At 46.2% G+C, this 23,968-nt stretch overlaps 1 protein-coding gene across 1 annotated transcript in view; it reads right to left on the bottom strand.

Moving 5' to 3' along the window:
• ST6GAL1 (ST6 beta-galactoside alpha-2,6-sialyltransferase 1) overlaps nt 1-23,073 on the bottom strand; it is a 162,634-nt gene extending 139,561 nt beyond the window's left edge. Inside the window, exon 1 of the mRNA XM_010337701.3 lies at nt 22,759-23,073. The gene's annotated coding sequence lies outside the window, so the exon portion shown is untranslated. The remainder of the gene's footprint in view (nt 1-22,758) is intronic.
• Between the last annotated feature and the right edge of the window lie 895 nt (nt 23,074-23,968).

Here is a 23,968-nt window from a genome sequence, read left to right as displayed (position 1 = left end):
TTCCAGAAGCCAAGAGAAGAAACTATTTCAAGGAGGACGGAATGGTCAACTGTGTCAAAAGCTGATGATTAGTCAAGATAGGGACTGCGACCTGCTGGATTTCGCAAGGGAGGATGCTGGTGAGTCTGACAGGTATGGTTTTGGTGGTGTGATGAGTGCAAAAGACTGACCATAGTGAGTTTAAATGAGAATGAGAGAAGAGGAAGTGCAGACAGCTCTTGCCAGGAGTAGAAAATTCAGGCACACCTCCTGCCGTCAGTAAAAGCTTCCTAAGACCTCACCAGAAGATGCGGGTGCCATGCCTGGACAGCCTGCAGAAACATGAGCCAAATAAACCTCTTTTCTTTATAAATTACTCAGTCTCCAGTTTTCCTTTATAGCAATGCCAAATGGACTAACACTGTACCCTTATAAAAGAGGATCTGGAGAACTAGCGAGCTCTGTTAGCATGTGAGGACACAGTGAGAAAGCACCATCTGTACATTAGGAAGCAAGCTCTCAGCAGATGTCAAATCCGCAGGTGCCTTCATCTTGGACTTTCCATCCTCCAGAACCGTGAGCAATAAATTTCTGTTGTTTATAAACTACCCAGTTCATGGTATCATAGTATTTTGTTATCACAGCCTGAATGGATTAGAGAAAATGTATGGAGGTTTTCTTCCAACTGCCATTATTTTTTCAGGTAGGTTTAAAACAAGGTTATCAAGGAAGAGTAAGGATGGGGAAGGTGTTAGACATCGGAAGAGAGAGAAAGGTGTGAAACAGTCACCTAGATTACAGAGACTGGTCGTGGTTCTCAACTATCATTCATTGGCACAGCTTTAAAAAGAGATACCGATGCCCAGATCAACCACACAAAGACTTTAATTTCATTAGTTTGAGAGGAATTCAGGCAGCAATACCTGTTATAATTCCCACCAGTAACACTAATGACAGCCAGGGTTGAGAACCTCTGGACCAACAAAATGAAGTGAGATGGCTGCAACACCAATGTCCACTTAAGAGTCTTGGCCAAGAATTATGGCCAGGCATGGTGGCTCACACCTGTAATCCCAGCACTTTGGGAGGCCAAGGCAGGCAGATTACCTGAGGTCAGGAGTTCAAGACCACCCTGGCCAACATGGTGAAACTCTGTCTCTATTAAAAATACAAAAATCTTAGCCAGGTGTGGTGGCAGGCACCTGTAATCCCAACTACTTGGGAGGCTGAGGCAGGAGAATCGCTTGAATCCAGGAGGCAGAGACTGCAGTGAGCCGAGATCATGCCACTGCACTCCAGCCTGGACAACAAGAACAAAACTCTGTCTCAAAAAAAAAAAAAAAAAAAAAAAAAAGAATTAGCGTTGGACCATTTAGGATGACACTATGCTTTTCTACAGTCACACTCAGAGTTGTGGAGTAGGTATAGTATAGAGAGGGCTGGGTTTAGCCAGGGCTAAATGAGATACTTGTAAAGCATATAACTTGCCTAGACATGGTAAGAGTTCCGTAAATGAAAGTTCCTACATTTGTTTTTATCACCATCTAAGTGACACACAATATGCATCCAGCAAACAAAATTCTGTTTTTATTGCATCCAAATGATTCTCCCAATCATATTATATCATAGAGTTTTAGAGTCATTTGTGAATAACTAAAACCACAAGTGTGTATCCTTGGCCAACAAGGCGGTCTTCTCTGTTTTTTTTCTTTTTTCTTTTTTTTTTTTGAAACAGAGTCTTGCTCTGTTGCCCAGGCTGGAGTGCAATGGCACAATCTCAGCTCATCGCAACCTCTGTCTTCTAGGTTCAAGCAATTCTCCTGCCTCAGCCTCCCAAGTAGCTGGGATTACAAGCATGCGCCACCACGCCCAGCTAATTCTGAATTTTTAATAGTGACAAGGTTTCTCCATGTTGGTCAGGCTGGTCTTAAACTCCCGACCTCAGGTGATCTGCCCGTCTCAGCCTCCCAAAGTGCTGGGATCACAGGCGTGAGCCACTGCGACCGGCCAGTTCTTTTTATTTGACACTGAGCACTGCACAAAGGGTCACTGGATTTCCAGCAATCATAGAAGTCAGAGGTCACCCTTCCTTCCACCTACCTGCTGTCTGAATTTGATAACAACAGTTTTGTCCCGCCATTTGGTAAAGCCCCTCCATCCACACTACCTGGAGCCTGCACTTTAGTGGGCTCTGCCTTTGCAATTCCTGTCATCAGACAGCCTTTGCAATTCCTGTCCCACTCCCTCTGAGGAGGCTCCCTCCTGCTCCTAGCCCTGAGCCTGGGACCCAGACACCTATGGAGAGATCACTGTGATGACACATGTACCTCAGGGCCTTCTCCTCCAGTCAAGCCTGGCTGGGTCCCTGCCCATGTAAAACCACGTGCTGGAAAATAACTGCAGACTCTATCCAGACCCAAACTGAGTGGGCTTAAATGCTGGCAGAGAGTGGAAGCCCCGAGGGCTCACCTGTTTATGGAGCCTCTACTGTTAGCTCTGCCCTCCCTTCTGAGCGGATCTAATGCACCCCTGCCCCAACTGCCCGGCAGATTCTTCATTCCTTTTCAGCCAGTGAGGATGTTGTCTCTTTCTTGTTTTGTTTTGTTTTGTTTTGTTTCTGGACTTTTCTGCCTCTGCCTCTTGCTCCCTCCACAACCTACGCAGCTCCCTTTTTTTTGTGCCCCATTCCACAAGCCTGGCTCTCCTCCTAGACGGAGAGCTCCTGCAGGGAGAGGCTGTATCTCACTTCTCCTTATATTCGCAGCCCTTAGCAAAGTGGCCCATCAGGCGGCTGATAACAGAGAATAACCATTAACATGTGCTATGATATGGAAAATAACCACCATTTATTCATCTCCAACCACGTGCCCAAAACTAGGCTAAGCACTACTTCTAGGACTCACACCAATGCTATGAGGCAGGAAGGATGAATATAGACTCAGATGGGAAACTGAGGACCAGAGAGGCCGAGCTGCCAAGTCTGCACAGCTGAGAAGTGGCACATCTGAAATCTAAACCCAAGTCTGTCTGGCTACAAAGCGTGTCGGCTTTTTTTTCCCAAATGATAAGGTCTTTCTGAGGAAGGTGACTTTGCAAATGGTAGTTAACAGGGAAGGCACTGAGTTGCCTCCAAGTCCTCCGACTGTGAATCACTGGATCTGGCTTCAAGACAAGGGCAGGACTCTTCAAGTGCAGAAGGATTCCCCGTGAGACGTCTTTGGTTCATCTCCTCCTGGCCAGCTTTTTCTTTTCCAAATTTGCAGCCCAGAATAAGATGTTCATTGTGAAAAGCAAAAAAGAAGCCGTCACAAGCCCTGTGGCAGGGATTCATTCCTCACACTGTCGGCCACCATCTCCAGCTCAGGCCCCAGGCCAGCCTCCTCCTAGCACGAGCGCTGTGCAATCCACAAAGGCAATTCCTGCAGCAGGCTCTTAGGTAAATGATGACTCAGCCTGGCTGCCACTCACAGCTCCCTGGCTGCCTTCTTCCCTCCCTTACCTGGAACAAACTCCTGTGACCTTGGTTTCCAAAAGAATAAGACAAGAAGAAAAAGTTCCCACGCTTGACTCCCCTCTAGGGCTCAGACCCATGAACCATCCCAGAGAATTTTCCCTCTTTCACCTGGCTGCTTGGCTTTCACTTCCAAGACTAGAATTGACAGGTAGGAAAAACAACTCTCTGGTGGAACAGGAGGGCCCACTACAGCCTCACGGGTTTCCCACCATGGGCTACTGCAAACCCACTGCCTGCTCTCACACATTGATCTTACCAAGAGAGCACCTGTTCATCTCACTGGTGGCTGGATGTGTTCTTACCTCAGTGGACAAACAGAAGCATCAGGGAGGCTGAGCTCACTCCATGAGGCCTCCTAAGGGCTGGAAGGGATGCTGGCCCCAGCGCTGTGCAGAGGATCCAGCCATCATCCCCACTGTCTAGGAGGTCACGGTCTCACATAGCATAGTGAGCATGGCACAAGAGGTCAAAGGTCTTCTCTCTCCTTTGTGGGCCATGAATCTGAGGGGGCTCTTCCTGAGCTAAGGCTGGCTGGAGCTGAGGCTGAGCTAAAAGGTGCTGGTACAGCAGAGAGACCAATGGCATGGGAAGAAATGGATCTCTTCAGCAATATGGAGTAGCCTGGGTCTCTCTCCGACAGCTCCACCTGACCCCCCCACCCCCAACACACACACACATATACACAATAGAGTTTTTGAATCCCCCAAGAGCATACCAGGCCCAACGCACACCCTGATCCACAACCATCCTGATCCTTCCCAGAGCACATGTCAGGTGCCTGCAGCTACACCAGCTCAGTGTAGACGTCTGGCTGCCCACCTGCCTTGATGAGTGTTGCCAGAAGCCCAATGCCTTGTCCCCATCAGTACTGCTGAAGAATAAAGCTGGCCGCCGAAGTCCCCTGACAACCCTATCCTTCTGTCCCTTTTTCAGACAACCCTCTGGTAGAGGACACTGGCCTCTACCAGACGTGGCAGGGCCTGCTGGCATGGCAGCTCCAATGTTCATTCCTTTAGCTTGGCACGTCTGGAACAGACTCCTCCACCCTCACCAAGCTGTTGACAGCCATCCCCACGCAACTCTCTGGACCAGACATTCCCCAGCAAGCAGGAAGGCAGGCAGAAGCATTCTCATACCCAGGCAGGGGGAAAGCCCCACACGCTCCCTGCCTCCGTCTCTGCTGCCTTTCACCACAGCCCCCAGCTGGTTTTCTGAGTCAGGGAAGCACAGCTTCTTGCCTGTTGACCAAGTTGTTTGTTTCAACTCTGTAGGGGCTGTGTCCATGACTGAACGTTTTTACAGACACCTGTGGGTGCTTTAACAGATGTATGCTCTCAGAAGAGCAAGGGGTGTGTCCACAATAACAAACCCTTCTGTGTGCCTCTTTCATACCGTCTCATGCTTAACGTCTATGATCTAATTTGAACATAAAAACTAATCTCAGGCTAGGCAGTGGCACAATTATGATCCTCTTTTATAGGTAAGGAAATGAGGGTTCTGACTAAGTAGCCTGGGGCCACACAGCTGCTGGATGGTGGAGTCTGGACTGTAATGTAGGCTCTTATATTTACTTAAAAGTTTGCCTACAAAATTTACATCTAAAACCTCTTTTATTTTATAGGTAAATATAAATAATAAATATAAGTATAAATGTAAATTTATAAAATAGACTTACTTATAAAATATTTCCCTATACAATTATTTTTACATTTTATGTTTCACAAAGGTGGCTAATTCAGGTCTCTGCACCACAAATCCTAGCACAATAGAAAAACCATGGGCATGCTGTGCCAGCAGCACAGGGCATTCAAATCAGTTTCACCACCATGTGACTTTGAGCAGATACACAGCACTTTTTTTTTTTTTTTTTTTTTGTCTGAGACGGGTCTTATTCTGTCACCCGGGCCAGAGTGCAGTGGTGCAATTTCGGCTCACTGCAACCTCCGCCTCCCAGGTTCAAGCAATTCTCCTGTCTCAGCCTCCCGAGTAGCTGGGATTACAGGTGCCTGCCACCATGCCCAGCTAATTTTTTGTAGTTTTTAGTAGAAACAGGGTTTCACCATCTTGGCCAGGCTGGTCTGGAACTCCTGACCTCGTGATCCACCTGCCTCAGCCTCCTAAATTGCTGGGATTACAGGTGTGAGCCACCGCGCCCAACCTTACAGCACTATTTTATAATGCTCACCTTCTCTGAATCATTGTACTTCTCGTGTTCGTGCTGCTGAAACAAGCACAGATCTCTCACCCCTAACCTCAGTCCCCTCATGTGTAGAGTAGAGATAACTGTACCTGTTCTATGGGGTTGTTGGACAACCTAGAGACATCTATGTGTCGTATTTGGTGTACCGTAGACACTATATGAACAGCAGCTGCACTTTCATTCATTCTTGGTTCTCCAGCCACCAACCACCAACAAACTGCGTCTCAGTAACCCCAGACGTGCCACGCACCTTCACCCCCAGGCCTTTGCTTCTGCACCGGCCCCCCAGGCCAGAAAGGTCCTTTCTCCCATTCTACACCTATCAGAACTCCATCTGTCTCCTCTGTGAAACCGTTCCCATTGTCTTGTGGGCCCCAATCCCCAGCTGTCCATCTGATTTAAAATGCGTTTTGTTCTGCCTAGAGTGAGGTGTTTGCATAACTGACTCTCAAATCCCCCCCTGGTGTTCATCCATCTGTATCTCTCCTCCCACTCTTCACTTTCTGGGAACCAGTATATAATGGTGCCTTTTAGAATAGCTTCAGTGCTCTTATTTAAGTAACACTAGCTCATTATTTTACAAAATGCCGATCAATATGCTAAATTATATAGAGCTAAAAATCACCCAAGAGCCCTCTATCCAGGAAAAAATTAATGAATTGATGTGATTCCTCACATCTCTCTATTTGTACATGGATTGAAGTGTGGAGTATGATAGGAAGGATACGTGAAAGGATAGATAGAGATTGCTTTCTATAATAGCTGTTTTGGATCAGGAGCAGTGGCTCAGGCCTGTAATCCCAACACGTTCGGAGGCCAAGGTGGGAGGATCACTTGAACCCAGGAGATGGAGTCTGCAGTGAGCCGTGATTGCACCACTGCACTCCAGCGTGGGTGACAGAATGAAACGCTGTATCAAAAAATAATAATAATAAATTTTTTAAGTAAAATCGCTAATTTTATTGTTTTATTTTATAAGGAAAAGGTACACTTTTAATTAAAGTTAGCACTTACATTTCCTCCACATCTCCCCTAGCTCCCTATTTCTGGTATATTCTTTCTACTTCCTCACATTCTATTCCCTATCCCTCGCTGTCCATCCCTTCCCCCTACTTAGCTTTGCTTCTCTATTTGAATGGATTAAAAGTTCACCAAATAACCTTTCACTATGCATTCCTAAGTGTGTTTGTTGATTAATCTTTTTCATCCTCAAGTGGGTTTCCCCGAGAAGGGCTGGTCAATGCTAGATTCCCTCAGTTCTTGCATGTGTGAGGATGTCTGCCTGTCATATACTTGCAAAGTAGTTTGAGTGTAAAAGTCTTCAGTCCCATTGCCTTTGCTCCAGAACTCTGTAAACAATTTTAAAAAAGAGACAGAGACAGGATTTTGCTGTTTCACCCAGCCCAGAGACCAGTGGCACAATCATAGCTCACTGCAGTCTCGAACTCCTGGGCAAGGGATCCTCCCAAATCAGTCTTCCAGGTAGCTAAGACTACAGGCATGCACTACCACACCCAGCTAATGATTTTCATATAGGGTCTCGCTTCAATGTCCAACCTGGTCTCAAACTTCTGACCTCAAGAGATCCTCAGGCTTCGGCCTCCCAAAGTGCTGGGATTTTAGGCATGAGCCACCTCACCTTATCTCTGTTAACCTGTTTACTCCTGTCTGAGATCAACATGACTTCCCTTAAGGCAGATACTAGTTGATCCCAATATCCAGGTTTTCCTTTCAGACATAGAAAGCTTTCTCCAAATCTGAGTTTTAAGAAGGCATATGGCCACTCAGCTGGAGACTTTTTCCCAGAGTCATTTACAGCCAGGTGTATCTATGTGACTAAGTCTTGGCCAATGGAACATGAGCGAAAGTGATGTGTGCCTCCACAGATTCTCCAATTATCCTTTTGCAGGGTCACCTTTGTATGACCTTTAGATCTTCGATTTAAGTGCTTTATCCTTTCTCTCAGCATAAGCTGTGATTTTCCTCAAGCCTTCCTTCTCTGTTAGCAATTTAATTTTCAACAAACTCTATTATGCTTCCTGTTACCTTTTTCTGTAATGATATTGTTTCTATCCTCGATGTCTTTCTTGGCACTGTAACTACCTTTTTTACTTCATTCTGTAGTGTCATGATCTTGTCTTTGGGCTCTGATTAATCAGTTTCAAGAATCTTTATTTTGAATGAGTGAATTCCCCATACTGCCTCTCCTACTCAAGAGCCGACTCTAACCCAGGAATTATCTTGGAGGATAGGGAAAATGGGCAAAAGATGTCCCATTCACCATGAAGTGAGACAATAATTTTGCTCAACTGTTATGCCCTCCACCTTCCCAACTCCTACTCATTCTTAAAGGGACAGCTCAAGGCCCATTTGCCCCACATTCCTCCAGCCAACTGCGATTGTTCCTGTTCTAGTCCCCAAAGTATTTCTCCCAACTAAAGGATTCGTAGGCACTACCTGGGCTCCCAAATGAACCTGGAGCTTTTGAGAAACAGGATGAATCTTCTCCCTCTTCACACATGGTTGGGCACATAAAGATTTTATTTGAAGATTTCTGGATTACTGATTGACTGGATGAAAAGGAACGTAAACACTAGGACCAGGACTCAGAAAAGCTATCAACATCAGATCACTAGTCCCAATTTAACACAGAGTTGGATAACACCATGAGGCAGGTGGAAAGAAGAGGATTCGGCAAGGGATGTTGTCCTTGAAAGATTAAGACAGGGGGAGCAATTGTCTTAGCCAGCAAGCCAGACCTTCATAGCCGGCCTCTGCAGGCACTGGAGTGGAGGCTGAGGCATGGGCTCTCGAGGCAAGCAGGCCTACATTCAAGTCCACACAACTCAACACACTCATGGTCTGAGTTTGAGCAAGTCACTGAATCTCCTTCAGTCTTTGTTTTCTCACTTATTAATGTGAGATAATAATAGCGTGTGCCATATAAGGAGGTTATAAGAATTCTATTAAATAATGCATATAATGGTTCCAGCCTCAACTCCCACCACTTCGTGCCTCATGCATTTCTCTCCAGGAATATCAACCTGCTGGAGTTTCCCTGACACATGAATGAGCCAATCCTCACCCTCAAATCTTTGCTTTGCAGCCTTCCCCCACCCTAAAAATGCCCATTTCCCAGAGGCTAACAGCTACTACCTTCTAAGACGCAGCCTGTGTGTTGCCTCTTTCAGAAATCTTTCCCAAACTCACTGTATCTTCTTCTCATCATCTGTGCACACCCAAATCATAATATCTATCACACTATATTGTAATTAACATACACATATCTACCTTCAACTAAGCTCTGGAAGGAACAGACCGTGGGGGTTATTTGGACCTACATTCTTCTAAAAATGAGCATTCTAGGCTTGGCGCAGTGACTCGCACTTATAATTCCCAGCACTTTGGGAGGCCAAGGCAGGTGGATCACATGAGGTCAGGAGTTTGAGACCAGCCTGGCCAACATGGAGAAATCCCGCTTCTACTAAAAACACAAAAATTAGCTGGGCATGGTGGCACACACCTGTAATCCCAGCTACTCAGGAGGCTGAGGCAGGAGAATTGCTTGAACCCAGGAGGTGGAAGTTGCAGTGAGCTGAGATCATGCCATTGCACTCTAGCAAGACTCTGTCTTATAAATAAATAAATACATTTTTTAAAATTTAAAAAATAAAAAAAAATAAAATGAGCATTACGTGTGGCCTGCAGCAGGCACTCAATGTTTGTTGAACAGAAGAACCAAGCAAGGACTATGGGAAAAGAGGAAGAGGGTGATACAGGTGATTTGTCTGCCACGAATCTCCATGGCTCTGCTACTTAAACTGAATACATATGTGTGCATATCTATAGATAGGTATTCCCAATGCTGAGCATATAAGACATGCAACAAATATTTTATGAACAAATTAATGTTGAATTGTTGAATAAACTCTACAAAAGAAGAAATTGTTTAAGAACCTTGAAGCACAACTATAAGATAAGCCATTAACAATGCTAATACTGAGTTCCATTTACAAGCTTAATTCAAGGTAGCCACCAGGGGCAGGGCGAGGTGGCTCACACCTATAATCCAAGCACTTTGGAGGCCAAGGCGGACAGATCACCTGAGGTCAGGAGTTCAAGACAAGGTAGCCACCAGGCGCGGGGTGCATGCCTGTAGTCCCAGCTACTCAGGAGGCTGAGGCTGGAGAATCGCTTGAGCCCAGGAGTTCTAGGCTGTAGTGTGCTATGCCGATTGGGTGTCCACACTAAGTTCAGCATCAATATGGTGACATCCCGAGAGTGGGGGACCACCAGGTTGCCTCAGGAGGGGTGAACCGGCAGGTCAAAACTCCCGTGCTGAGGCTGGGCACAGTGGCTCAAGCCTGTAATCCCAGCACTTTGGGAGGCCAAGGCGGGTGGATCACGAGGTCAAGAGATCAAGACCATCCTGGTCAACATGGTGAAACCCCGTCTCTACTAAAAATACAAAAATTAGCTGGGCGTGGTGGCACACACCTGTAATCCCAGCTACTCAGGAGGCTGAGGCAGGAGAATTGCTTGAACCCAGGAGGTGGAAGTTGCAGTGAGCTGAGATCATGCCATTGCACTCTAGCAAGACTCTGTCTTATAAATAAATAAATACATTTTTAAAAATTTTAAAAATAAAAAAAAATAAAATGAGCATTACGTGTGGCCTGCAGCAGGCACTCAATGTTTGTTGAACGGAAGAACCAAGCAAGGACTATGGGAAAAGAGGAAGAGGGTGATACAGGTGATTTGTCTGCCACGAATCTCCATGGCTCTGCTACTTAAACTGAATACATATGTGTGCATATCTATAGATAGGTATTCCCAATGCTGAGCATATAAGACATGCAACAAATATTTTATGAACAAATTAATGTTGAATTGTTGAATAAACTCTACAAAAGAACAAATTGTTTAAGAACCTTGAAGCACAACTATAAGATAAGCCATTAACAATGCTAATACTGAGTTCCATTTACAAGCTTAATTCAAGGTAGCTACCAGGGGCCGGGCGCGGTGGCTCATGCCTATAATCCAAGCACTTTGGAGGCCAAGGCAGGTGGATCATGAGGTCAAGAGATCAAGACCATCCTGGTCAACATGGTGAAATCCCGTCTCTACTAAAAATACAAAACATTAGCTGGGCATGATGGCGCGTGCCTGCAATCTCAGCTACTCAGGAGGCTGAGGCAGGAGAATTGCCTGAACCCAGGAGGCAGAGGTTGCGGTGAGCCGAGATCGCGCCATTGCACTCCAGCCTGGGTAACAAGAGTGAAACTCTGTCTCAAAAAAAAAAAAAAAAAAAAAACTCCCGTGCTGATCAGTAGTGGGATAGAGCATGTGAAAAGCCACTGCACTCCAGCCTGGGCAACATAGTGAGACCCTGTCTCTTAAAGAAAAAAAAAAATCAAGGTAGCCAAGTAGTGGTGCCTATCAATCTATGGCCATGCTCACTCATAGTGTGTTTCTTCCCAGTCTTACCTAGATAATGAGTACAGATAGGTATCACAGGGCAAGCAAAAAAATTTTAAAAAGTACAAACCAGGCTTGACCCAAATAACTCTTATAAAAAGGAGGAGGAGCAAACGTATGCTGAATCCAAAAGGCATGCTAATCACACAGGACTATCTCATGAGCGCTTTAATATGATCTTAGAAAAACAGTAGAAAGACTCTGTAAGGAGAAATTACTCAGCAAAGTCCCCAGTGAACCAAAAGGCCTAACCATTTCTCAGACCCAGAGGACTGGGAATTATTAGCAGTGGAAAAATCTGTACTGCACCCAATCCCAGCTGCACCATTCAGCATCAGTGAAACTTTATATGAGTTTCTAACCCTTTCTGAAGCTTGGTTTTCTTATTTGCACAATGGAGCTAATGATACTGAGACAGCAGATCTGGCTATGATGATTGGTTGAGAGAACACACATCATGCCTGATGAGGGCCAGGCACACAGCAAAAGCCCAGAAGATGGTAAATTTTGCCGTATTTCCTTCACCAACCTTGGCTGAGGCAAGTCAGAACATTCTTCCTTACTTGCAAGAAAGAAAGGGGTCACTCTTAAACATGGTGAGTGCCCTCAATTCCAGCACAGAGGACCTTCGAGAGGTTGTAAAGGCTACAACCTTCCTAAAGTTAAAGCTGGAAGCTCAGCACTGTGCTAAGGAAGACTCCATCAAAATGGATGCAGATTTACAAAGACTGTAATGAAAAAAATTCAGTCATCCTCCTGGGACATGTAGTTCTTTTCCAGTTGCCAGATTTCCTGGTCATCTAAAGTGTATGTGATGTATTTATTCCTGTGGAAATAATTTACGAATATAAGGTCAAAGGGAGCTGGAGCCAAGGACAGAACAGGGAGAGGGTTGCCAATATCCAAGGGAAACAATGCTTAAGCCTCCTTTGATGGCTTCCATCTTATTCCACCTTTTCAGAACAAGTGAAAACTGCTTCATTACATTGTCTATGATTTGTCCCACCCCTTCAGTTCTAGTTGGCACCTTTCTGCTTCTTGCCTCATAGTCACAGAAAGCTGGAGGGGGCCTAAATGGGCATTTAGGCCAACCCTCTGCAATGCAGAAATCCTCTGATGGCAAACAAGTTTATTTGTAACTTTTGCTTGGATCACTTTATAACAGGGCGGTGGTTTCCTTGTAGCATAGCTTGTTCCATTGTTGGGCAGCTCTGTCAAGTCAGTTCTTGTTTATTTGTCTTCCTGCAACTCTGTCCCCTCCTCACCCACCCCTATATTGCTTCTGTCCTCTGCAGCAGCCACTCAGTGTGACTCTAATGAAGTATGATTTCTTCCACATGAAAAGGATGCCTCTTATTTTTATCTCCTGCAGACTAGAAAGCCCTAGTTTCCACATTTATTCCACCTCCGAGATGCTGTCCTAAGCCACTGTCTTCTGAGTAGCCAATTTCTGGGTGTTGCATCATTTCATCACTCTCTGGAGAGGACCCAGGGAAGCAGAACACCCCAAATAGGTTTGAACAACCAAAGTACAGTATAACTGTCACAATTCCCCCTCCAGAGCCTGAGATCGAACACGCATTTTCTTCACTTCTCTCTCCTTCCTCCCTATCACTTAAGTGCCAGTTCTCCCACGAGGTCCCAATCCTGACCCTGAGAACAGAAGCAAACTTGGAAGGCTCAGGGATGGTGGGAGGGGGAGGAGAAGGTGATGACGCAGCTCAGCTTTCTGCACTTGCAGCTGAGGACACCAAACCAGGCAGGCTACCTCCAAAAATAACCTTCCATGCAAACAGCCTCCTGGTAGCTTTCTGAGAGCCCTTCAATTCAGCTTTCCAGAATGCAGGTCTCAGCATTACTGTGCCCACTCTGCCACCACCCTTTCCAAGACTTGATGGACTAGCTTCATTTAACCCACTGACATTTACAATCATCTTCCCATATGTTTGGGGTCTAAAAACACTTCGAAATATATTTTTATGGGAATACATAAATGTCCATCAACAGAAGACTGGTAAGGAAAACACATTCAAAATATAGAATGCAATGCAGCTATAGAAAAAAAAACACTGATATGGGAAGACATCGAATACATACAGTGAAATGAACAAGGCAAGTTTGTAAATGGGCCAGTGTAATGCCAGGAGTGTCCAATCTTTTGGCTTCCCTAGGCCAAAGAAGAATTGTCCTGGGCCACACATAAAATACACTAACACTAATGACAGCTGATGAGATTTTAAAAAAAAAGAAAAAAAATCTCATAATGTTTTAAGAAAGTTTATGAATTTGTGTTGGGCCGCATTCAAGGCCACCATGGACTACATTTGGACCCCAGACCAAACTTGTACAAACCGAATGTGTTCCACAAGTTTGATTATAATCCATCTACTGAGTTTTAAAAATGTATTTGCATATAACCATGAATACATATATAAATGTGCACAAAAGGGGCTGGAAGAATTGACATCAAACTGCAAACAGTCGTCACTGCAAAGAGAAGTAGAATGAGGGAGGAATGGCGTAAGCTGAGGGGATTAATATTTTACCCTGTTTGAATATTCTAGATAAAAAACCATTTCATTTATTATTTATGGGAAGAAGCCTCCCAGTCTTACGTGCATCTTCCATTGGGTAATCTCGGAGCTGGAAGGAGCTGCACAGGGCTGAGGGTTGATCCTCTGAGGTGGCATACCCAGGGTGCATGCATTTGTTCAGGGTCACACGGCTAGGCAGCAACAGCCAGAGACCCCAAGTCACAGTTCAGCTCTTCACATAATGGGTGTCCCAGTGGATTCAGGAGAGGACTTTGACTTGATTACTAAATCAGATCGACTTTCCTATTTTATTTGAGTCAAAAATTTTTACTTGGATGTAACACCAAGTTAAAGGAGACCAAGAATAGTCAAAGTCAGAGGTGGAAAGGAAAACCTGTCTTCTTATAGAAGGAGTGTGAGAGAGAGCCTGCTGCTACCAAGGCCTGGGACCTTCTCTAGCCACCCCCCACTCTGCCTTCATCCATAAAGCAGAGGGAAGGGGCTAACTAAGAGAGGGGATGGGGATCTGCAGGCATCGGGTGCTCTATGAGTCATGTGCTCATCTGACACGCCACCACATCTTCAGCATGAGACCAGTGGCAACGCTCCCTGAATGCATTCTGGTGAGGCTGCAGGTGGCAGTCAGGGGCCTTAGCTGCCTATGGAAACTCTACCTCTCTGGAAAGGAAGGCTGGGCTCAAGGCCGATTTAGGTCCAACTCATATTGAGCCACTTGAACTGTCACATGGATTACCTCATTTAACACTCACAAAATGTTTACAAGCATGCTCCAAGAAATTCAAAAGTCACTTTCTAAAAACACAACCATTAAAGGGCAGGGCCCTTATTTGAAATCAGGTTTACTGACTCTGAATTCAGTGCTCCTTCCACCCTGTCTCTCTGGGACACTGCAAGGCCTCCTTACTTGAGCAGTAAAGCTTAAGACATGCCCAGGTTGGAGGCCAGGCATAGTGGCTCATGTCTGTAATCCCAGCTCTTTGGGAGGCCAAGGTATGAGGATCACTGGAGCCCAGGAATTCAAGTCTGGGCAACATGGAGAGACACCCATCTCTACAACAAATAAAATTAACTGGGTGTGGTGGTGCATGCTCATAGTCCCAGCTGCTCAGGAGGCTGAGGCAGGAGAATGGCTTGTGCAGAGGTCAGAGACTGCAGTGAGTCATGATCATCCCACCACCGCATTCCAGGCTGAGTGACAGTGTGAGACCAGGTCTCAAAAAAAAAGAAGTTCCTAGGTTGACTCTCTGTCTCTTCCCTAACTCCCAATCTACCCCCCTCAACTGATACACACAGACACACAGACACACACACACACACACACACACACACACACACACACACACAGTCCCATGACCATGACAGCAGAGACAGGCTCCTAGCCAGCACAACTCAATGCTTCAAATATGCATCATGTGACTGAAATATCTGTGGCTTAGCTGATAAGATGTCTGGGATGTGCTTCCGTGTAATCTGGGGTTGAGGATGGCGTTACAATTAAACATAAGTTCCGTTAACAGTTGAAGCTAGGTGACATGATACAGGGTTCCTTACACTCTTCTTTGTACTTTTGTACATTTCAAATTTTCCATAATAAAAAATACTTTTTTTTGATATATCATGTGCGTGATCATTTCTCTCTCAACTTGTCACTTGGTGGGGGTTTCCATTTTAATTAACTTTCTGCTTCCCTCAGCACAGAAAGCCAAACAATGGCCTGCTATCATGGTAAGAAAAAATATCAGGAGTGAAAGTGTGTGGCTTGTGAAAACCCCGATTATAACAACATTGCTTAACTGAGTGCCATATACCTGGCACTGTACTGAGCCTTTTACCTATGATTTCATCTAATGCTCATAATCGACCTATGGAATAAGGTCTGTTACCCCATTTTACAGAGAAGGAAATTGAAGTTTAGTAAGCTGAAGTAGCTTGTCCAAGTCTATATAGGTGATACATAATGAGCAAGAATGCAAATCCCGAATTGCTTGTGCTATTAATTTTTCCCATTCCCACAATATATATTTGGCTTATTTAAGACTTTATAGATACTTTAAGATTTTATAGATAATCGAACTCAATCTGTGAAGTTTAAAAAATGGTCATACCTTTTAAAGTATAAAGAGGCCCTGGCTCTTAACAAATATTCTAATCACAGTATCAATTACAATAATTGAAAGTTAGATGTGGTTGGCTGTCCAGTGTGGCCTCATACAGGAAGTCTTTCCCACTGCTTCTGTCATTGGTGACGCCCTCCTCATGGTCACACAGCACCCTGCACTAATCTCTCATTACCCCCGCCTCCTCCTTTGAACTATGATCTTCTAAAAAACTAAGCTCTTCCTATTTGTCTTTGGTTTAGAGTGGGCACTCAACTATGTGGTGAATAAATTAATAAATGATCCTGTAGTTGCTCATTTAACCCATGCAGACATTGAAGACTGGGTATTAAAGTGAAGTTTTTGAAGGTCACAAGGGCAGACTAGAACTTACAGCTCCATGCAGGGCTCCTCTCCCTCCACTGTACTGCTAGTACCTGCAGGCTTCAAAAGAACCGGTGGCTAACGGCTGAACACTTGAGGCAAGGGTGGGAAAGGCAGGGGCAGTTGGAGGCTCCTTCCTTTACAGACCCTCACTGAAATGATCAGATCCCAGGGGCCCATGTGACCTTGGGGATACCGAACAGCTGATATGGGTGACGAATGAAAGAGAACAGCTTTAATGCAATGTTAACCATGAAATGTATATATGGGAAGGTTAAGCAAGAAGGCAAGAGACATAACCGTGCATACAGTATGCTCTCAACCATTTACAAAAAATAAATCCATTTAAAAAAAAAAAAGAAGAAAAATTGCCAACTGTTAAGAGGGGTTGTCTTTGGATAGCGGATTTTTTTTTCTGTTTCTCTGTGCTTTTTTGCACAGTACTTTCCAAATTATCCTGATTGGTCAAGAATTTTTTCCTTCTTTTTTTTTAAGACTGAGTGTTGCTCTGTCACCCAGGCTGGAATGCAGTGATGCGACCTTGGCTCACCGCAACCTTTGCCTCCCGGGTTCAAGTGATTCTCCTGCCTCAGCCTCCAGAGTAGCTGAGATTACAGGCATGCACCACCACACCCAGCTAATTTTTGTATTTTTAGTAGAGATGGGGTTTCACCATGTTGGCCAGGGTGGTCTCGATCTCCTGACCTCAGGTGATCCACCTGCCTGTAATCCCAAAGTGCTGGGATTACAGGTATGAGCCACTGTGCCCTGCCCTAGCTTTATTTTTATAATCAGAACAATAAATAAAATTTAATTCACTACAGTGATTTTGAGGGCTAACCTGACCTTTCTAGTATAATAATTACTTAGAAAATCATCTCAGTATTTTAATATGGTGAAACTGTACCAATGTTACTATTAGATATAAGCCTATTCAGAAGTACATCCATAGGAGTCAGAATGCCTTCGTAGTTTTCTGCAGACAAGCAAGAAAATACTCATTTGCCTCTAATTCAGTTCTTACGAAACAAGTCACTGATACTATATCTGAACAATTAACTCCCTGTCCAAATTCTCAGGACTCTAATGGTCCAGAACAATTACTATGAATTTCACTAATGAATTATTCCTGTATTTTTTTAATGCAACCATGTCCCATATTTATGGAGAGCCAGATTTTCTCTGAATTCTTCCCTCTTCCCCTCTGTCATTTACCACCTGCTCCTGCCTTTATTCATGAAGAGAAGGGGACCCCAGAGGTCAATTCTGAGATAAGTTAGATCAATTTTCTCAGGCTCCTGAGGGCAATTTCTAAGGGAGAGCCAAAAGTATTTTCAACAAGGGTGGTGGAGCTCAGCTGGGCATCCCTCGGGCAGCGAATGGGTCTCCATGCTCTTTGTAATCCCAGGCTAAGCACACGACACCCTCCACCCCACCACCTGTTTGTCAATAAATACAGAATACACAAATACAGTGACGTGAGATTTTACTCACTTCTGTTTGAAGGTTCTGGTTCTATTAATTTTTTTTTTAACAAGTTCTGGTCACCTCAGAGTGACACAAACTTCACAACTATTCAAAGCCTCCCTTGATAGTCTGGCAGGCCTCTTTGTGACAGGTGAGGTCTTCTAACCTGAGCACACACGCTTACCCTGTGGGGACATTCTCCCACTGTCACTCTCCACCACTCTGAAGCTGGTCTCACACCAGTCAGAACAGATATTATTAAAAAGTCAAAAAGTAACAGATGCTGGCAAGGTTGCAGAGAAAACGCAATATGGATACACTGTTGGCAGGAGTGTAAATTAGTTCAACTATTGTAGAAAGCAGTGTAGGGATCCCTCAAAAAACTAAAAACAGGAACTACCATTGACCCAGCAATCCCATTACTTGGTAAATACCCAAAGGAATATAAATTGTTCTACCATAAAGACACATACACGCATATGTTCATTGCAGCACTATTCACAACAGCAAAGACCTAAATGCCCACCAACAATAGACTAGATGAAGAAAATGTGGTACATATACACCATGAAATACTATGCAGCCATAAAAAAGATCATATCTTCTGCAAGAGATCATATCTTCTGCAAGAACATGGGTAAAGCTGGAGGTCATTATCCTTAACAAACTAATGCAGGAGCAGAAAACCAAATACCACATGTGCTCACTTATAAGTGGGAGCTAAATAATGAAAACACATAGACGTAAAGAGGAGAACAACAGACACCAGGGCCTTCTTGAGGGTGGAGGGTAGGAGGAAGAAAGGGAGCAGGGGAAGTAATTATTGGGTACTAGGTTTAGTACCTGGGTGACTAAATATTCTGTACACCAAACCTCCATGACACAAGTTTACCTATATAACAAACCTGCACATGTACCCCTGAACCCAAAATAAAAGGTTCAAAAAGTAAAGTTTTTTCAAATCTGGTGAGCACTCAAACCTGCCAAGAGGTCTGACCAGTCATAAGCACATGTCATGTGGCTTAATGCCCCCAACACCCCAGAGATTCACACACCTTCCCCCCAACACTTTACACAATGCAGAGGCAGCCTGCTGGGATTTTTGTTGTTGTTGTTTCTGTCGTTTTTGTTGTTTTCTGTTTTTGAGGCAGGGTCTCGCTTGTCACCCAAGCTGGAGTGCAGTGGCATGACCTTGGCTCGCTGCAACCTCCACCTCCCGGGCTTCAGCAATTCTCCTGTCTCAGCCTCCCAAGTAGCTCAGACCAGAGGTGCATGCCACCATGCATGGCTAATTTTGTTCTTTTATTTTTCATAGAGATGGTGGTGGTGGTGGGAGATGATCTCACTATGTTGCCCAGTCTGGTCTCAAACTCCTGAGCTCAAGGAGGTTGAACTCTTCCCACCTTGGCCTCCTGAACTGCTGGGATTATTGAGTGAGCCACCGTGCCCAGCCCAGCCTGCTGGTTTTAAAGTAACACAGGAGAGAGGAAGATGAACCCAAACCCCTCCTATTTAGGTCTTTTAGCAAAGACCTAAATACTCATCAACAATAGACTAGATAAAGAAAATGTGGTACGTATACACCATGGAATACTATGCAGCCATAAAAAAGACCATATCTTCTGCAAGAGATCATATCTTCTGCAAGAGAGGAAGATGACCCAAAACCCCGCTCCCCATTTAGATGCCTCTAAAGCCTAGGTATCTTCCACTCCACTGAAACAGCCTGTGCAGAGATTGGACAGAGAGGACTCTCACTGTACAAAGGAGGAAACCAGAGCCCAAGAGGTTAAGTAGCATGAACAGCTAAGAGGAGCCTCTCTCTTCTGTCTTCTCACTGCCTCTTGCCTTATGATTTCACACAAAGCAGACCCCTAATGGGGAAGCATAAGAGAGATATGGAAGAACCTAGCTCAAGAGTAAAGTAAACCATTTAGTAAACACTAAAGAAAGCTGATCCCCAAAGATAACTGCGATATTCACCATACCTACCACTGGGATCCCTGGCTTTGCTTAATAACCAAACCCACTTAAATCCATAAGGAATTGGTTCTTTGAAAGGGTGTTGTTATGACAACCATAACTTTGACTCTTCTCTGGAGTACCAACCACAACTGACTTGATGCAACCATTTCCTTTTTACACAGAAAGGGGCATTAAAAGTAGACCGTGCATTGCTGTGTACCATTGGGCAAGTAATTTCTCTTCTCTAGGCCTCAGTTTTCCCATCTGAGAAGTAAAAGGGTCCAGTCAGATGATTTCTGAAGTTCCTTACAGGGTCAGTGTCTTGGTGCGAAAACTACTGCAGTGCCAAGTAGAATTGACGTAGGATTTTTCTTCTTGGTCTCCTGGCCAGTGACGCCCCACCTGTGCCTCGCTTGGCCATGCTGGTGTGCCTCAGCTCACCTGTGTTATAGAGTACCTGAATTCCGAGCTCTTGTACCACAGCAAAGAATAATGAGGATATGCTGAACATTGAAGGGTGAGGAGGGCAGAGAAGAGTTTTATTGAGTGATGAAAACAGCTTTAGCAGAGAGGGGATCCGGTGTTGGTCCCCTAGTTGAAGACAGGAAAAGTGCCCCAGTGTGGCTGGATCAGGGGCCCTTTAAGGACTCAGAATGGAGAGCGCAGGCTGACCGGTTTGTGAGTATGCAAAAAAAGATTAAAGCGAAGACACCACTTAAGGGTGGGCAAGGCAGTGTAGAAAACCAATTAGGCAAAAGGGTAGGCATATGTAAAATAGGTGAAAGGTAGGGATCAATAAGGGGAAAGCGCGCCAAACAGGAAGACGAGTTCTCAGTCTGGTCCGAGGATTTAACTTGCAGCTTGGTTTTCAGGATTGAAACTGTCTTTGGCCTAGAGGTGGGGATTTCACCAGGTACCTGCCCCTAACTGCCTAGGCATTTCGCTGCCTCCTGTTGCTATCAGAATCATCGTGAAAGTGAAACACCCTGGAAACTCTAAGGAAAAGAAACAAGTGTAACTAGGAGATAACAGGAACAGTGCAAAACAACATGTTAACTTTGGGGAAACCCGGCTCCTCGGTGTTTTTTTGGTTTTCCTGCTTCTCTGCCAAATACAAAAATAAGCAGCTACTTCCATGGGACTCTCATTAAAAAAATAAATAAATAAATAAAATCAATGAAAACAATGCTTTTCCATGAGTGGCTCAGGAGTAGCTTGTGAAGAGACACTTTACTCCCAGTGGGGCCGATGTCAACAGCCCATGCTTTTGCCCAAACAAAGGCCTCCTGGCACAGGGATGAGAAGCAAAACATCAGTCTCCATACTTGGCCTTATTCCAATTTGAGGGGAAGGGGCAGCCAGGAGAGAAAAAATAACTAAGCTTTTGAAAGGCTAGAAGGAAAGTAAGGAATTACTAGATCTATTTTTTTCTCAACAGAATAAAGAACTCTTGAAAGGGATAATGGAAGGGTGCAGCTTTCGATTTGAATTACTCTCTTTGTTTAACTCTGTTCTGCCTAAGGCCATTGCGTTTTCAGCCAACCACAGAATCCCGGTTTTGCCTTTAGTCGTCTGCCGGGCAATGCAGTGTGGGAGTGGGGAGACCCACACTCTGTGGCCCGTTTCACCCGGTTTAAACTTGGACAGGTGGCTGAACTCTCCGGCATCAGCTTCCTGCCTGTAAAATAAGAAGGTTCCCTAGATGCTCTCTAGACCTTTTCAATAACAGTGGAATAGGGTTGGAGGCTCTCCAGCTCCCCCCCACTCCCCCCGACAGGTTAATCTTCAGCTACGCTAGCCAAGGTGAGGCAGCAGCCCACCTGCCTCGCAGGCACACACTCAGGCCGCAGCGCCTCGGTTCCTGCGCCACTGCGCGCCCACAACCTGACCAACACCAACGCCTCAGAGACCAATTCACCCCCAAACCATCTCCCTGCTGCAGATCGTGTCTGATTAAGTAACATCTGCAAAGCTGAGCTGAGCATATGTAAGCAAAGAGAAAGCAAAACAAACAAGAGTCCTCTCTTTCCGGACCTCGGAATTTCTTTCAAATAAACTCAGAACTGAACATTATATGTACCCAGCTAGAACACCAGGTCTCAGCTGGCCTTGATTGTGAAAATGCCTAACAAGCCAAAAGAGGCTGGTGACATCTGGGGTGTCTGGGCACACGGACTCGGGCCTCAGAGGCAAAGCGCAGGACCGCTGTGGGTGACGCGTACATTGACCCTTCTTCCCGCAGGCTGAGGAGGCGCCCAAAATATGACCACGAAGGCAATCACCACAGTAGGTCAGCACGGGGACAATAGTAGGTCCAGCACGATCTTTATTTGAGGGGCACTGTTAGACCCTTAATCCAACCCACATCTCTAAGAGACCTCCAGGAAGTGGAGGTGAGGGGTTGTCCACTTCACCCAAAGGAATGCGCCACGGCCGGGGACGGACTCTCAGCCTGGGGTAACCTTTTCGTAGCTGCTTTCTTGTTTTGATTTCCCTTTTTAAGTCTGACAGTTTAGTCTGATGCCCGAGCAGTACCTTTTAAATGTCTCTCTCGCCCTCCTCCAGCAAGCGGCGCCTCTAGAGCCACTCCCTCCCCAGAGGCTGAGACAATGGCCCGGCACCGCAGGGCAGCTCCTAAGGATTCCCAGTGTGTCCAGGTCTCTGGGCAGGGCGCACGTGCGTTTGTTATGGTGCCTGTGCCCACTCCGCTGCCACGGGCCTCAGTTTCTCCAGCCGTAAACCCAGCAGGCAGGCGGGATTTAAAGGAACCCAGACTCTGCGAGGCGCACCAGCCTCCCCACCCCACCCAATACTGACGGTGCGGTGGAGAAATCCGTGTTCCCCGGGGCTGTGCGCACGTGGGTTTGTTGTGGATCCGCAGGCTCGCGGAGCCAGAGAGAAGCCAGGGTGGCCCCTTGGCCCAGACAAATATACACAGAGCCCCAGCCAAGAAGTGGCCAGCCGGGGAGCCAAGGCAGCTGAGGCGGCGCTGGAGAGAGAGTCCCTGCGACCTAGGCGCGCTACGGCCCCGCGGCTCGGCTCTCCTCCCGCAGCCCCTTTGCATCACACTCCCCCGGGAGGGCCCGAGCCGCACCGCCCACCGCACCCCCTACTCACACGCTGCACTCTCGGCCGCGGAGGCTACTGTTGCTCCGCCCGCTCCACGCCCACGCCGGTCGGTCGGTACCGGCTCCCTTTGTTAGCGCGGGGCAGTGCCCCAGGCGTCCTCCCCAACCCAGCCCTACCCAGGACCCCCCTCCCCCAGGTGACTCCAGAAAACGCGCTTGGCAAGGGCAGAGCACCCGGGAGCTGGGAGCCCCACGAGGGAGTCTCGGAGGAGGGGTCCGCTGGGAAGGAACGGGGGATAGAAGACGCAGAGTGAAGGGACTGGAGAAGGAGGGAAGAAGAGCGCGGCGGAGGGGCGGGAAGGAAGCGAGTCGCCTCCGTATGCAAATAGAGTTGCGAAGACTGGGTCCGTCTCCGCCCCGCTCCACCTCGCCCCAGAGACCACACCGCACCCCAAACACGCCCGCCCGGAGGTCACGAGCGAGCGGGCTTGGGACTAAGGGTTCCTGTTGACGGCACCGGGTGATGCTAGAATCCTGCCTCCCCTCAAGGAGTGTGGCTCCAGGACCGAGTGGGAGGGGCCACGAGGCTGCACAAGGACCCCTAAATGCCTCTTCCCAGCTTGGCCACGAGGGGCGAATCCAGCTGCGTTTGGCTTTTGGTCCTAACAAGCGGGCACTGTACACCCGGGATCTGCCACCGACTGACTGCGAGACCCTGAGGAAGTCACTTAACCTCACTGAAGACTCGTATTCCTCTTACGTAGAATAGGAAAGAACAAAATTTTCCCCTACGTTTAGCATTAACCTCTTAACATTGGGTCATGGCTCGTACTAGGCTCTCTCAAATGGCAAATACAGAAGGAGAGGCGTGTCCTGGAACCCCTGCACTCAGAGGCTTCCACTCGAAGCTGCAAGCTGGAAAACCGAAGCCTCAGGCGGGGCGGTGAAGGGAGTGAGCGCTACATCCTGGGAGCCCACCTTTCCTCTTCTGCAAAATGGAGATATTAAAGAAAGCGTTGTTTTCAGTATTATGTGCAATGACCTATTTGAAACAGTTATCTTAGTGTCTGGCGTGTAGAAGGTGCTCCTAACAGTAAAACGTATGCATGAGTGAATGAATAGAAGCAGACAAGTTCAGAAGACTATTTCTTTTCACCAGGATGAAGATGGGGCCGCTGGGGAAGGACAGAGGATTGAGCAAGCTGCCTGCTGACCATCCCTGGTGGCCCCAAGTTGATTTTCCTAAGACTGAAAAAACT

Source organism: Saimiri boliviensis, chromosome 8 (assembly GCF_048565385.1).
Source record: "Saimiri boliviensis isolate mSaiBol1 chromosome 8, mSaiBol1.pri, whole genome shotgun sequence".
Taxonomy (NCBI): domain Eukaryota; kingdom Metazoa; phylum Chordata; class Mammalia; order Primates; family Cebidae; genus Saimiri; species Saimiri boliviensis.
This window is presented reverse-complemented; position numbering and strand designations above follow the sequence as displayed.